Here is a 16,560-nt window from a genome sequence, read left to right on the forward strand (position 1 = left end):
ATAGATGAAGTACACAGAAAATAAAAGGCATCACAGTTTCATATTTACATGCAGCACACTTCTTCCCTGTATGTTTTTAAAATAAGCTCAGTTTTCAGGAAATCTGCACAGATAGAAAGTTTGGGTTTGGCACATAATGCTTTCTTGAAATCTATCCCAGCTGGTTGCCTAAGTACTGCACACCTTTCTCATTAGTGTTAGGAAAATAGATTGTTTTTCTTGCCACTGTTTTCTGCAACATTTGCATGACCCATGTACCCCCATGGAACCTCACTGCAGGATCAGTGCACAAGTCTCTTCAAATATATTTCAGATTCTTGTTCATTCTCATTAGATAGGAAACTTGCCTTAGAGTAGTTTCTTCACTGTGTGTCTCACTCTGGATGGGATCCACAAAGGGACTTAGACATTGCAACACTGAACATCATGACACCCAACTTTCAGGTGTCCAGAAAATCGCAGGAACAACACTGTGATCCACAGAGCCACTGGGCTACACATTATAAAGTGAAGGGTAGCGCCTTCACCTCTGGATTTTGAATGGGCACTGAGCACACCTATCAGATCAGGCTCCACACATGAATGCCCATCTGCCACAGGCACTGACTTTCCAATGTGCCAGGGGATGCTCAACCCCTTCCGCCAAGGCCCCCACCCCACCCTGCCTCTTCACGTCCCCACCTCTTCCCACCCTCTGCCTGAGCGTGCCATGCCCTTACTATTTCCCCTCCCCCCCAGCACCTCCTGCATGCCATGAAACAGCTGATCATGGCAGATGGGAGGCACTGGGAAAGAGGAGGAGGCACTGATCGGCAGGACCCGCCAGCAGGCAAGAGATGCTGGGGGGAGGGGGGAACTGATAGGGAGCTGCCAGTGGGTGCTCAACACCCACCCTTTTCCCCCCATGGGTGCTGCAGCCCCGGAGCACCCTTGGAGTGGGCACCTATGCCATCTTCCCCTGGTTCATGGATCACTCGGGGGCTTAGGTGCGAGACAGGGATCCGGTCACCTAGCAGGAGGCAGCAGTGCACATGCCCAGAGGCAGAAACACAGGCATCTGGGGAACTTTTACTCTGGAAAATTTAGGCACCTACAGGGTTGGGCAGGAGTTCTGTAGATCACAGTGAACCCCAAATGGGACAGGGGTGCTTCAGTACTTTCCTGGATCCCACCCTCTGTACCCATCAGCTGACTCTGCTTTTGAAAATGGCTGCTGCTGACAGCAAATCACTAGGAATTTAAAGGGGAAGCTCACAGAAAAAGAATACCACAGCTATGTACACCATGCCGCTTTTCTAATTCCTTGTACTCCTTTCTTCTTTTCTTCCTTCTACCCAGCTCCCCCTCCACCTTCCAATTCCCTTTACCAACTGACCTCCCGCTACCTTCCTCTCTTCTCACTACCTCTATCTCTCTTCTTTCCCCTATACCTTTCTTTTCTGTCTCCGCTTTCTCTTTCCCCTTCTCCAGTAGTTAGGGGTTGGATTGATGGTTCTTCTGCACCTCTAGATTCTCTGACGACTTTCACAAGAGCGTAGAGATGAGTGGGATGGTAAAAGCAATAACAAGGACGGAGCAGGTAGCGAGCAGCCTGTACAGGACTTACTTACATACCTAAATTTGGCTCAAGGCTGGGATATGGGCGCTAAAGCATGCCATGGTAAGTGCTTTGACCTACAGCTGATTTCAATACGTTTGTAATTACAACTATTCTTCTTTCAGTCATGCAGCTCTGTGAGAAAATGTTTATTTGACTCTCACAAGATCTGTCTACAGTAGGTAGCTAATCTATTGTGAAAACAGTTGTCAGCAACTGGTCCGTGTGAACTGGTGCTTTAAAAAGTCCTAACTGCAAGTGTAGAGAGGTCAAAACTGAAATAAAAAAGTGTGGTTGAGTCCTGGCAGAAGCAGTGCAGAACAGGATTTTGTTTTGCCTACGAAGCAGAAAGAAGGGCTAGAAGGGATGTACAGGCACAGAAACACTCTGCACAGCTGCACCAAAAATTAGGGCAGTAATAAGATTGAAACAATCACTTACTGTCACCCCCGGTGATTCCTTATCTTCCTTGGGAAAGACTGTCCTCTCCATACAGAGCTCTGTCAACTGTGACTGGCTCTGAACCCCTTTGGGTCTGGTACTCTCTGCCTTTCCATCAGCTTACCCAGTAAAGTCCCCCAGTCATACTGAAGAAACCAGTCACCTCCCCACATTTCCCAGCGTGGTCTGACAGATGGGAACTGCAAGGAACAGCTCTCCCAGTGGTCCAGTTTGGAACTACACGTTCCATTGCACCTTTCTGTTTGAACACCACACACATGGATCATTACACGCTGCTTAAACAATCACGGCAACTGGAAATATGGCACAGCTGTGCCTCAGCTATAGAGTATCCCTTGGTTTGATGGAACATTATCTGGCACATTAACCATACAGGCTATTTGTGTTGTGTTAGTCTGCCTACTGTGAAAGGCAAGCAGTGGGGAAGACAAGATATGCAGCTGTAGGAAACTAACTTTATCTGTGCTGTTGCACCAAGTTGCAGCTCTAGAACTGGCTGGAGGGCAGAGTTCAAGCCTTGAGAGGTAGGAGTTAGCGGAGTTGCAGCTGAGGCTGACTCTAGACTGTACGTTCTTCAGGAAGGACCATGTCTCCCTCCATGTCTATACAGCATCAAGGCAGTGGGACCCTGGTCCTGATTTAAGCCTTTCAGAGTGGATTTGAAGGGCAACTTGTAATGTCACACTGTGCTTACTTGAGACCTTGGTTTGTTGTTATTGCCTTGTTTGTTTTGCTGAGCCAATTAAAGTCATTCAGTTTTACTGAAGGAGCATGTTTTGGCTTAATTAGTACCTGGAGATTAGGTGAACAAGGCTTCCAACTCACTATATGTTTGGGAGGCAGTGGCTCAAAGACAGCTTGTTTCCACTCCCCCCCCCCCCCCCCCCCGCCACACACACACACACACACCAAAAAAAAAAAAAAAAAAAAAACCATGAAGAAGAATTCTGAAGGTGCAGCATGATGTTAAAATGTTAGTATTCCTTACACAGCTCTTCAACCATTGGAGGGGGAACACCAGGTTTGAGGGTCTATGGAGGCCAAGAAGAAGTGGTCAAGGAAGGATTCATCTAGCTGGTGAGAATTCAAAGAGCTGGGAGATGTACTTTATTGTAAAGAAAACATGTTCCTGTCTCCAAGTTAGGCCTAAGCATTACCAGACTTTCTTTAGCCACAGTCCCACACATAAAATCCAGACTACTTCAATGACACCAGCAGCAACTTCTAAAGCTCCTTTCCCCCTTTCCTCTCAGGCCAGATCATGTATATTGTGTACGCTGGAAAATTAACTTTTCACAGCTGCTACCCTGCACTGACCATGTGCAGCTGTGGTCCTTCTGCTAAGAAGGTTAACTGTTTCGCCATCAACCTACAGATAGCATGTGTGAATGCTCCATCATGGGGCTCCTCACAGAGGGACTGGAGCTAAAAGAGACTTGTCTACTGGTTCACATAGCAAGGCTGGCACTGGCTTGCTCCTCTCAGTCCCCTGGTGTAGTGCTGAATACCATTATTTCTTGAGCTGATCAGGTATTAGGAATCTTTAGACATCTGCCTTTCATCAGCATGGCACTTCTTACAAAATTGTAAAATGGGTCTGTACTGCAGTAAAAGTACAGTAAGTGCACAATGAGGCACAATAAGATAAAGTAATGCATCACAATTATCTGAATTCATTGCAAACAGATGTAACATACACAAGCCCAGACCAGCTCAAACATGGAGGAGTCAGACAGGTTAGTGATGGGCGATCATTCGTTACCGAGTATGATCATCTTCCATGGGAATTATGGTCCTCAGATGGCTAATAAGGCCAATCCTTGAACCACAAGTTCTATTACAATGAGGGCAGATGTTTTCAGGCTCAGCAGGAGGCTGTTGGCCATGACTGGAAACCAGTCTCTCCTTCCTCCTGCGCCTCTTGTCCTCTTCGGCTTGTTGGCGAGCAAGTTCAAAATGCAGGGGACCATCACGTAGGACTTCACTCCATTTTACGCGATCCTGGGCAAGTGTCTCCCAAGTGTCAATGTCAATATTACACTTTTTTAGGTTGTCCTTCAGCAAGTTGTCCACCCACGTTACAGTACCCTTCTTTTAGCTGAGAGAACAGGACCTGTTTTGGGAGGTGATGGTCTGGCATCCGGACAATGTGCCAGTCCAGCGGAATTGCTGACGGATGATCATTGCCTCGATACTGGTGGTCTCTGCCTCTTCCGGAACACTAATATTGGTGCGCCTGTCTTCCCATTTGATCTTCAGAATCTTACGAAGGCAGCATTGATGGAGTCTCTCAAGCACTTTCAAGTGGTGTCTATAGGTTGTCCAAGTTTCGGACCTATACAACAGTGTTGGGAGAATAACGGCTTAATAAACAAGAAGCTTGGTGTCTGTTCGAATGTCATGATCTTCAAAAACCCTGTGCCGTAAACAAGAAAAAGCTACACTGGCACAGCTCAGGCGATGTTGAATTTCTGCATCAATATCTGCCTTGGATGAAAGATGACTTCCAAGGTAGAGGAAATGATCGACATTCTCCAGTGCCACTCCATTGATTTTGATAGATGGGGCATGTAATACCTCATTTGGAGAGGGCTGATAGAGCACTTTAGTCTTCTTGATATTAAGAGCGAAACCAGGACATGCGTAAGCATCAGCAAACAAATTCAAGATAGTTTGAAGATCTTTCTCAGAATGGGCAAAGACTGTGTTGTCATCAGCATACTGAAGTTCCACAATAGATGTTGTGGAGATCTTACTCTTGGCTTTCAGCCTGCTAAGCCTGAACAGTTTTCCAACCATTCTGTAAATTATTTCAATGCCAGCTATAAACTTCCCAGCAATTAGGTAAAGAATGATGGCAATAAAAACCTCAAACATGGTTGGAGTGATGACACAGTCCTGTTTGACTGCTGTTTGTACTTTGAAAGATTATCTCTGGGAGCCAGCGCTGCTCAGAACAGTCGCTTTCATGTTATCATGAATCAATTTTAGGACATCCTGATAAATACATCAATCTTAGAAAGTACAGTCCAGAGGGCACAGCAATTCACTGAATCAAAGGCTTTAGTTAGATTAATAAGAGCCATGTGCAGTGATAGGTTTTGACCCTGACACTTTTCTTGCAGCTGCCGTGCTGTGAAGATCATATCCACAGTTTCACGCAGCGGGGGAGCGGGGTGGTTACAGGGCGGTGTGGTGGGTGCAGCTGGCTCAGTAGTATAGTTGGTGGCTCTGCAACAGGTGCAGGCTCTGGGCTGTGTCCGGCTGTCTCGGGATGTCGAGGAGGGCATCCTGCAGTTGCCGGGCTCGGCGGTGCAGAATGTGATCGATGTCTGAGTGCTGCAGAAGCACCTGTGCAAGCTGGAGGACGGTCGTGCTGGAGGCGGCGCTGGAGGAGAAGGGGGCCCTGGAGCAGATGCACAAGTTCCTCTCTGATCCACAGGTGCACACCGTGTTGGTGGAGCGCTCCACGCTCCAGGGTGAGAGCCAGGCCGGGCGCCGAGCCGCTGTGGCAGGGAGAGCCGGGTGGGGGGAGGAGGCAGGGCCAGATTAACCTTTTGCAGGCCCGGCGCCAAACAGATTTGTGGGCCCCCATGGGAGCAAGAGAGCATGGCGTGGGGAGGTCAGTCCCCAGAGCAAGGGGCCAGCCAGGAGCAATGGAACATGGCATGGTGGGGCCAGCCCTGCTCCACCCAGCCCAGTGCAAGGGCACTTTACACAAACCGGCAGTTGCCAGACCCACAGTGGCCTGCCCAGCCCTGTGCTGCCAGCGTGCCCCTTCCCTCGGGAGTGGGCCCATGCCATGCCACAGAGCCCCCGACTCCCTAAGCCCAGCGTCTCCCAGAACTGCGATGCCCAGCAGCCCCCCCACCACGCACAGACCGTCCACCACAAATGCACAGCGGTCTGCACATCACCACCCCTACCCCGCACCCCCTCACACACAGCCACACCACTACTGCCCAATGCACTTCCCCACAGCCCACCACCACAACTACTCAGCACCCCACTCATATTCCCCACTGCCCAGCATCCCAACACACAGACCTCTCCCACTGCCCCCCCCAAAGACTCCCCCACTGCCCAGCAGCCCCGCACACACCTCCAGAGACCCACTCCCTCATACCCTGCCTCCTGGCCACACTCACCAGCCCTGCTGGAAGGTGACTGCGTCCGCCAGGCTGAGCTAGCAGCGTGGCCGGGGCCGGTCCAGTGCCAGGGCGGGAAATCACTTCGGCCTCTCAAGGGGGTGGCGCAATTAGCCAAGCCAGGGTCTGCACCAGCCCTGGCCGGACTCCCTCAGGACCCACTTGCCTGGAGGTAGGGTGACCATATGTCCCCGTTTGGCTTGGACAGTTCCCCTTTTAAGCTCTGTCTCGGCCATCCTGACTTTTTTGACAAAAACGGACATTTATCCCATTTGCTCTTGCCAATTGATCAGTTGGCAAGAGCAAATGAACAAATACCCAGTTTACCAAAAAAGTCCGGTGTGCCCCCCCCCCCCCAGCAGGGCATGGAGGAACGAGTGTTTGGGGGGGTGCCAAAGCAAGGTGTCAGGCAGCAGGGCTTGGGAGGTCAGCCCCAGCCAGAATGGAGCTGGGGGGGGGGGGTTAGGGGCCAGCCCTAGCCCGTGGCAGCGGTGTGGGGAGGGTGTCAGCCCCAGCTCCTGGCAGTGGTGCGGGGAGCTGGGGCAAAGGAGGGGTCAGCCCCTATCCTGGCAGCAGCATTTGGAGCTTGGGGAGTGAGGGGTCAGCCAATGGCTGCGTCATGGGGAGCTGCGGGGGAGGGGTCAGCCCCAGTGGCAGATTTAGAGTTAATGGGGCTCTGTGCTCAGCTTCATTTTTGGGGCCCCTCCGTGGGACTCAGCCAAGAAAAAGAACATTTTCTCTTATCTCCCCCCCGCCCCCATTTTTCATGTCTTTTTTTCTTCATCCTCCTATAAGTAATAGCAAGTAAATGAAAATAAAGTGAGGTACCTTGATTGTTCTTGTAGTCTAACTTATTTTTCCACAGACCACTTGAAAATCGCTGAGGGTCTCGGCGGACCACTTAATGATCTTTCCAAATATTGTTTGTACTGTTAGCTAACTACTGTAAAGTGCTTTGGAAAAGAGTGCTTTATAAAAAAATGTAAAAAAAAATTGGGGTGCAGGGTCTGGCCAGGAGCTAGGGTGCAGGAGGGGGCTCAGGGTTGGGACAGGAGGTTAGGGTGAAGAGCGCTTACCTGGGGCAGCTCCTGTTTGGTGCAAGGGGTGCAGGTGGGAATGTGGGTGGTGGTGCAGGAGCTCCCATTTGGTGCTCGGGGTGGGGATGTGGGGGGTGCAGGAGTCAGGGCAGGGAGCCGGGGCTGTGTGGGGGGAGGCAGGGGGCTGGGGGTGTGGGCTGGGGTCGTGGGGGTGCTCCCACACACAGAGTGAGGATCGGGCCTGTGACTCCCCCCATATACACATACACGCAGTGGGGGTGGGTCTGTGATCCCCCTGTATCCCCACCCCATTCCCCAGGAGAGATACTGACTCCACATGCACAGTGTGGTGTACCCTGTAACACCCTATTGCAAGAGGAAGAGGGGAGACAACTCCATCAACAATTCCCTAACTGATTCCCCCCAAGGGGTGGAACTGGCTCCCCCTGTAACCTCCTGTATTGGAATAGAGAGAAGAGATGCTGTAACCCACCCAGCAACACCCCTGTCCATTCCCACAGGCAGGGAATGTACCATAGCCTTGGCCCTGAAAGCTAACCCAAAACCTATACAGAGGGCTACTAACATGTCTGTGCTGTGGGAAAAAATAGCCAGAAACTGGTACTTCAGTTTTAAATTACCGAGATCAAGAAATCAACAATGGTCTTTGAAAAAGGAGATTTATGGACACTGCCTTATATGAACTGTGGCTGAAATCAAAATCAAGGTGATAAAACATTCCCATGAGCTATGCCGGGGTGGCCAACCTGAGAAGGAGCCAGAATTTACCAATGTACAGTGTCAAAGACCACAGTAATACGTCAGCAGCCCCCCGTCAGCCCCCGCCCCCATTCCCAGTGTCTCCTGCCCACCAACAGCCCCGCCGGTCAGCGCTTCCCCCTCCCTCCCAATCAGCTGTTTCATGGTGTGCAGGAGGCTCTGGGGGGAGAGGGAGGAGCAAGGGCATGGCAGGTGCAGGGGAATGGGGTAAGAAGGGGTGGAGTGGGGGCAGGGCCTGTGGCAGAGCCAGGGGTTAAGCAGTGAGCACCCCCTGGCACATTAGAAAGTTGGCACCTGTAGCTCCAGCCCTGGAGTTGGTGCCTATACAAGGAGCCGCATATTAACTTCTGAGGAGCCGCATGTGGCTCTGGAGCAACAGGTTGGTCACCCCTGCGCTATGCATTTATTGTTTTGTCACGTTTCTATCTTGGCTTTGCAGCACTGGAGTGCTTGGAAGCCTTGAACTTGGACCTCCTTCACAACAAACAGCATCTGACTTTATTGCTGTGTTGGGCCTCATGTCCCCCTCAAAGCTCTTTATAAAGTAATATGTAGATGCTGGCTCAAAGGTCTTACGTAGGTAAATACAACAGCCATTGTGCCTTCACATAGACTTCCCTGTTGGTATCTGACTTGAAATGATAAGGACATGATGTTAGGATTTTTTCTTGGTCAATTTGAGAAGTATCAAAGGATCATTAGTTTCTATGACAGGTTTCAGAGTAGCAGCCGTGTTAGTCTGTATCCGCAAAAAGAAGAACAGGAGTATTTGTGGCACCTTAGAGACTAACAAATTTATTAGAGCATAACCTTTCGTGGACTACAGCCCACTATGCATCCGAAGAAGTGGGCTGTAGTCCACGAAAGCTTATGCTCTAATAAATTTGTTAGTCTCTAAGGTGCCACAAGTACTCCTGTTCTTCTTTAGTTTCTATGTGGCTAGTTCACAGATGCAGGCAGAAGGAATCTCCCTATAATTTCATCTGAAGGACACAGTGTTGCAAAGTACTGCAGTGCAGTATAAACAGTGGGTATGAGCCAGTGCTGTTGAAGGACTTGGATGTGTGATGTTATGGCCTAGAGGCAAGAACGCTTAGCAACTGAGCTGTATTAACACCAGTGACATTCAGTTAAAATGGAATAAATGTTTCAAAACCTGGCTTGTGCACTTTTCTATGTTAGGTATTTACACTGTTTCTCCCCCACCTTTGTATAGTATCTAGTAACTTTTTTATGGGTGAATTCCTCGTAGGGAGGAGTAGAAACTATATTCATTTCAGATATGGGGATGTGATAACAGATAACAAATCCTTGACAGTTAATTAGGTGGTCTGGTATGTCTAGCCCCCGATCAAAGCTTTTTTGCTATAGTTTGGATGGAGAAGTGGGGTGATAGTGGGAAGTCAAAGTCCTTGAAGAAATAAGCCAATTGTGCTCTTTGTGTTTAACTCTTGTTGCCCCATTTATGAGACACACAGAGTATGTCTACAATGTAATGCAATCTGCAGCACAGTCTCAGAGCCCAAGTCATTTGGCTTGGGCTGCTGGACTAAAAATAGCAGTGTAAATGTTCTTCTCAGGTAGGAGACCAGACTCTGGGACCCACGCCCCTCACAAGGCCTGTGCTCTGATGTCTACACTGCAATTTTTAGCCCCCTCAGCCCAAGCCCCACAAGTCTGAATCAGCTGATGGGCACCAGCCGCAGCTGTTCAGTGAGTTATTTTATTGCAGTGTAGATGTACTCCTAGAGTACTTGGTCCCCAGTCTACCCCAGCATGTTCAAATATTGCAGGCACAGACTATTTTTTCTGTACACATCATGTTACATCTAAGAGAAAGTGCTCTGAGAGCAGTTTGCAAACATTTTGGTATTACTCATTCCTTTCTGTGTTGGATACTCTTCCTCACTCCTGACAGGATAGATCTTTTTGAGGACATTTCTCTACCTAAACTTCACCCAACAAATGTGCCTTGGGCCAAATGCCAAGAGGCTGATTCTACAAACCCTGGTAAAACAAATTGCCGTTTCATGATACTTCTAGCAGTAGTAAGTTAATTGGATGTTAAATTCAGCACCACAAAATCTTGAATGGGCAAAATAGCTCACTTTAACTTCCGGGGTTTTATTTAACACAGTAAAAACAGCAAATGATTCCAACAGTTGTATAACTGTAAACCGTTCCAAAAGATTGCTTATGACATTCTTGCTGTATGTAATTATTGGACCCAGCCTTGCCTGCAGTAGGGAAACTCTCTCTCCATTTCCCACTGTTGCTAATGTTCAGCTGAAGCAATGCTAGAAGTTCTACTTCATGCTAAGTGTAGACAGTATCAACTGGCCAGCCCTTTTAAGCACCACAGTGAAGACCTAAAAATTGTAAACACGAAAAATGAAAATTTTTGTTAATTGGGATAGCATGTCTCTGAAATATATGGAGTGTCTGAATCATGAATAGGTTTGATCTTTTGGGGTCTGTAAAGGACTGTTGTTCCCTCAGAGTATGTCTATACTGTAATTAGACACCTGCACCTGGCCTGTGCCAGCTGACTGTGGCTAAAGAGCTACGTAGACATTCGGGCTCCAGCCTGCGAGGTGGGAGGGCCCAGAGCTCAGTCTGCCCAAGCCTGTCTGCACTGCAATTAAACAGCCCCTTCACTCAGACACAGAGGTTTGGGTGATTTTTAATTGTAGTGTAGACATACCCTCAGATGCTTTTTTTGTACAGAGCAGGGGTGGCCAACCTGAGCCTGAGAATTTTACCAATGCACATTGCCAAAGAGCCACAGTAATACGTCAGCAGCCCCCTCCCACAGCCCGCTCCCAGCGCCTCCCACCCACTGGCAGCCCCGCTGATTAGCGCCTCCCCCTCCCTCCTTGCACCTCCGGATCAGCTGTTTCGTGATGTGCAGGAGGCTCAGAGGGGGAGTGGGAGGAGTGAGGGCACAGCAGGCTCAGGGGAGGGTGCGGAAATGGATGGAGTGGGGAGAGGACCTGTTTTTTGTCTGGCTGCTTCGGGCGGCCAAAACCCTCGAGCCAGCCCTGTCACCAGTTAATCTTCTCAAACATAAATTGTATGTTGTTAAGTGGTTGGTTTCATCTGGACCTCAAGAGCACCTACCACAATGGGTTACTAGTCCATGGGTTTTAGGTGCTACAGCAATACAAAATAAAACTCTGGTAGTTTAGCTTTTGGAGGCATTGGGAGAACAGGAGAGTAATGCTCCTGTACTTTTTCTCACTTGGGCGTGTATTCCTCAGATGGCGATAGCTTTGTGCTGCATTGCAGTGGTTTCACTGCAGAAGTGCCAGCATTCATAGAGTGACCAGATCTCCCAATTTTATAGCGACAGTCCCGATTTTTGGGTCTTTTTCTTATAGAGGCTCCTATTAACCCCCACCCTCGTCCCAATTTTTCACATTTGCTGTCTGGTCATCCTAAGCATGCACCGTGATTACATCACCTTGTGACTCACTAGCTAAGTTAGGGAAAGAGTCATTTTCTCTTACACTTTGTACTTTTAATCTCCTCTTTTCCTTAATATAATTTGAAGTCTTTGAAAAATATCAAGGCAAGTTATGAAAAGGAATTAAACTGACAATCTTGTGGCACGTTCTTGCAGGTCTTTAAGCATACAGCGATAACAAAACTTTGTCTAGTTTTAACAAGCCATAACTCAGGCTTTGTATTGTGGGGAAATTCTGCAAATCTCTCTCTTGAAATCAGCATGTAAGGAGTTGGCTTGTAATTTGCTTTCACTACAGCAATTCATACAGGAGGCAGCCTAGAAAAAAGGGGAGCAGTAGTGGTCCTGAAGTAACTAATCTCTTGTAATAAAGGCATAAAAACCTGTGTCTTGAGGAGTCATGCGTTTCTGGGTTCTAAGTCATAGTTTAGTACAAATGAAAAGATATTTTGGTATGTTCTATCCAACTCTGCTGACAACAAATGAAATCATTCTGGGTATGATTTTAATTTAGTTGCCTTGGAAATGCTGAATAAAAATCAAAGACTGATTGTACAATTCTCAAGCTAAGTAACAAGGCTTCACCAGTTTATAGATAGTATCTCAACCCCCTAAAAATATAACTTGAGCTGTATGGCATGCAGCACTTTGAGTAAAGTTTCAAACCTAGATGAGAGATGGGTACAAATGAGCTCCTGCACGAGTAGGTGTGAGGTAGATGTGGTGGAGAGGGATGGGTTAATAGGCTTTTAAGTGTATGTTAGAGGTTTTTAATATATTAAATTCTGTTTGCAGAGGATGTGGGTGATGAAGGAGAAGAGGAAAAAGAAATCATATCCTATAGCATTAATACTGACATTCATTATGGGCTAAAGTCAAACCGGTGAGTGCAGTCTTACTGAAATCTGATATGAATGTTTTAGGACTAGGAAAAGCTAGTCCTATAATCCTTAGGCCAACACACATATAGTAATATGTAGTGCTTATATAGTGCTTTTGATGGTCAAAGTGCTCTACAAACATCTAGCTTCACAACAGTGCGCTCTCGCTCGCTCGCGCGCTCTCAAATATGCTTGCATATTTGTCTCTTCTCATTGTCTAGCCCTAGCAGGCATTTGTCTCTGTGACGGTAAAATATTTAAGAAGCAGTCTTATACCAGAAAATGGTGTGCTTTCAATTACAATGATTATAGACTTGATTGCTTTTAGTTTTCTGTCAGTCTAAAATGGATGAATATAAAAACCTAATACATTCAGCTACTAGTAATAGTTTTAAAGCATTAGCACAAGTTTTGCTCTCACACTTTCAAAAGTGTACCCAGTAAAGCATGTTAGCATGTAACGTCTGATATACACCACCTAATTTTGTGTTATACTAGAGCTACTGTAATTTACTGTATTCTGGAATTAAATGTCTTATAGTTAACTAACTTTTTTCTTTGCTCCACAGTTTGGCGTTCATTAAGCGTACACCAGTGATCGATGCTGACAAACCAGTGTCCTCCCAACTGAGAGTGCTTACTCGTAGTGAAGCTACACCAGTGTACAGCTAAGAGCCTGGCTCACGTTCTTTGCCTTCAAGAAAATTGTTACAAATAAAATGCTGGCTAATTTTGCGTCTTTCCATTCAGGTAGTAAAAAATGACTGAAATTTAAAAAAACCTTTAAAGGGACTGGTGCAAAAGGCTGGCACTGAGTAGAGCAGATCTGGGAAAATGTTTGTTGTTACTAGTATGTATAAAAGTTCTGCCCCACAGTGGCTCCCATGCTTTGCTTTGGTGAGGGTGGCAGCTTACTTTGCATTGCCATTGTGTTACTCTTGCAGTAACTTAACTCTGCTCCAAGTAAAGTTCTGAACCCATTGTGAAAGATGAACAGTATCCTGAATGAACTTCATTGAATTAAGTTAAACCTTATTGAAGTAGTTTAAGACCCTTCTGAAACAATGTGAAGTTTTCAGATGAAGGGGGTTTCCTCTAGGAGGGGAGGGGTAATGTAGTGTAATTCTTCTGGTTATCAACCCTTTGAAGCCACATCCCTGTTCCCAGATATAGTTCAAACCGGATTCTTGAGAGACTAGCAAAGAGAAGACCTTTGGATGAATAGCATGAGTTCAAACTGATTCAGGACGACTTCCTGATCCAGCTAGTGGACTGGACCTCGGGTCCATGGAGGGCCTCAATCCTTAGGGAAGGCTTGGAAGGACTTGCTTACTGAGTCCCCAAGAGGCTGTGTGCTGGTTCTGAGCTGAAGCTGTGATGAGCTGATAACCAGAAGGATTCCCCTAGGTTGTGCGGGAGTTGAAGGACTGCGTCTGACAGAGTCCATGTTAGGGTTTAGGTTAAGCTTTTTTGCACTTTATTTTTAAATGGTTTCTCTCTAGGGATTTTTACTTTAAGAATGAAATTGGATTGCTTAGATCTGTGTGGTACTATGTGTTGATTATCACTCTGTTATCAGTCTGTGAAGAGAAAGCAAGCAGGTATCCTTGGCAACCTGTCTGTGCTGGGAAATAAACAGTGAAGGCAGGGAACTAGGCAGCCTGGGACTACCTGAGTTAAAAGGGGGAGAGATGTGGATCTACAAACAAGAGAGGCAACAGCAGGGGACCTAATGCTTGGGAGTAAGTGCCCTTGCTGGCCCAGTGAGGGGGAAGTACAGATGCAGATGCCCTGAACTGACATCCCTAATAAATGTACTTAAGCATAGGGTTACCATATTTACACAATCAAAAAAAGAGGACACTGGAGGGAGGGGGAGAAGCCCCACCCTAGCCCTGCCCCCATCCACTCCCTCCCACTTCCCACCCCCTGACTGCCCCCCTCAGAACCCCAACCCCCCGTGCTTCTTGTTCCCTGACTTCCCCCTGCTGAGAACCCCCCACCCTAACTGCCCCCCCCGGACCCTACCTGTCCCCTGACTGCCCCGACCCTTGGCCACTCGCATGGGTGGCAGGATTGTAGAAATTTTGGTGGTGCCCAGAACCCATCCCCCCAACCTGCCTAAGGGTCTGGGAGGGGCGTTGGGTGGGGGGAGGAGGTTTGGGGTGCAGGTCCTGGGCTGGGGATTAGGGTACAGGAGGGGTGCAGGTTCTGGGATAGAGTTTGGGTGCTGGGTACAGGCTCCGGGCTGGGGCAGGGGGTGGGTGTGCAGGACGGGGTGAGGGGTGCAGGCTCTGGGATGGAGTTTGGGGGTGGGAGGCGGTGCAAAGGGAGGGGTGCAGGCTTTGGGAGGGAGTTTGAGGGCAGAAGGGGGTATGTGGGAAGGGGGGAAGGGGTTTGGGAGGGAGTTTGGGGATAGGAGGGGATGCAGGGGTGAGGGCTGTGGGTCTGAGGATGAGGGGTTCATGATGCAGGAGGGGGCTCAGGGCTGGGGCAGAGGATTAGGGTGCGGGGGGATGAGGGTTGGGGCTGAGGATGAGGGGTTTGGGGCGTTGGAGAGGCTCGGGGCTAGGGTGGAAGGACAGGGTAAGGGCAGCCTGTCTTCCCATTAGTGGATGGGGGATGCTAGGACCCGGGGGCAGCAGACAGCAGTTGCTGCTGGCTCTGGCAGTACAAGCAGGCAAGGGAGAGGCAGGGAAGGGGAGGTACACGGGGGGGACGCGCGGAGAGGGGGTGGCAGGTGGAGGCCGGGGACCCATCCAACACTCCCCCGCTCCCTGACTGCCCCCCCCCCCCCGGACTCCCCTTAACATTCTGGCTCCACCTGTTTGCAAAACACGCTGCCCGGAGGGTCGGTTTGTGTGTTACACAGGGCTGCAGACAGAGGGAGGGGGGAGCAGGGGAGGGCTCTGGCTGCTGGAGGCCAATGGGAGCAGCTCAATCGGCCAAGCTGCCCAATCAGCAGCTGCACTCTGCATGGAAGGGAGGTGAGGGAGAAAAAAATATCCCAGACATTTTAACCTTGTTACCAATTCCTCCCGGACGGCTATTTAGAGACACAAAAGCCAGACATGTCCAGGGAAATACGGACAGATGGTAACCCTACTTAAGCATGAATTAATCAGTTTTATGCCCAACCCAGCCGCTCTGTAGACCTCCTCTGGGGTACTTAGTAAGGCCTTGACTTTCCAGCAAGGCCCCTTGTGGCGTCCCCTCCTTTCTGGGAAAAGCAGTAGGGCTTCCAGCATCTCTACTCTTCCCTCTCACAGGAGAAGGAGCGTCTGTGCCATGCTGTGTTTCGCATCTCCTCCCCTTCTGTTACAGGAGTAATGATGCACCACTCTTCCTCCAAAGGAGCCACTGACTCCCTTGCCTGAGTTGGTTCTCTTCTCTGGGCATAATATCTGTCTGCCAAGGAGGAGTGGGGCTTTTTCAAGTTGTGGTGAAGATAAATTTTGAACAGAATACTGTACAGTGACACTTAGTTAATTTGAAATATCTGGGTCAAGTCTTGAATTTTGAGTGCTAGAAATAATTTATGGATGGATGCTATAATTGAGACAAACCTAAGCAAAGCTGGCTGCTCTATCCTTAATGTATTGCAAACTTATACCTTAAGATTTCATAGGATACATACATACCACTTGCTGCAACACACACAGCCATAATCTAAATAAGGATGAAATACTGGCTTTTTACTTTCTCATGACCAAATTCTCACTGTTCCTGAGGGGATACACTGAGGCAAAGGATGAGGCCACAGCTTCTTTCTTTCATTTTATTGCCAGCTCCTGCAATCATTGGACTCTGGGACTGATTTAGTACACCCAGCAGGCTCCCAAGGAGCATGGCTTATGTTGGGGCTTTGGTCAGTGCCCTTCTGCATAACTCATGGTGACTTAAACCAAATGAAGATAGGGTACCAACTGCACTTGTTTGTTAAAGCAGCCACAACTCCTATGTCTAAATGAGTTCAGTCTACCCCAAGTAGGTACGGGGTCACTTCCACTTGGCGTCAGCAACAACAGCTTTGCACCTTCTCCACTGCACCTCCAGAAGCCTAAAGAAATACATTTCCTCACCTGTGAAAACACTTTAATTTGGCTCTTCTTTTATCCTAGGAACATTTTGTAACTTACACTTTTTGTGTACAGCTACTGCATGCAACGTCCACTATTACAGTTGTTGG

At 48.4% G+C, this 16,560-nt stretch overlaps 1 protein-coding gene and 1 pseudogene across 1 annotated transcript in view; one reads left to right on the forward strand and one right to left on the reverse strand.

Moving 5' to 3' along the window:
• The window catches only part of LOC101951192 (cytoplasmic dynein 1 heavy chain 1-like), a 47,619-nt pseudogene that overhangs the window by 22,194 nt on the left and 8,865 nt on the right, over window positions 1-16,560 (forward strand).
• The window catches only part of LOC135983199 (uncharacterized), a 372,285-nt gene that overhangs the window by 6,080 nt on the left and 349,645 nt on the right, over window positions 1-16,560 (reverse strand). The gene's annotated exons all lie outside the window — the stretch shown is intronic.

This window comes from Chrysemys picta, chromosome 4 (assembly GCF_011386835.1).
Source record: "Chrysemys picta bellii isolate R12L10 chromosome 4, ASM1138683v2, whole genome shotgun sequence".
NCBI lineage: Eukaryota > Metazoa > Chordata > Testudines > Emydidae > Chrysemys > Chrysemys picta.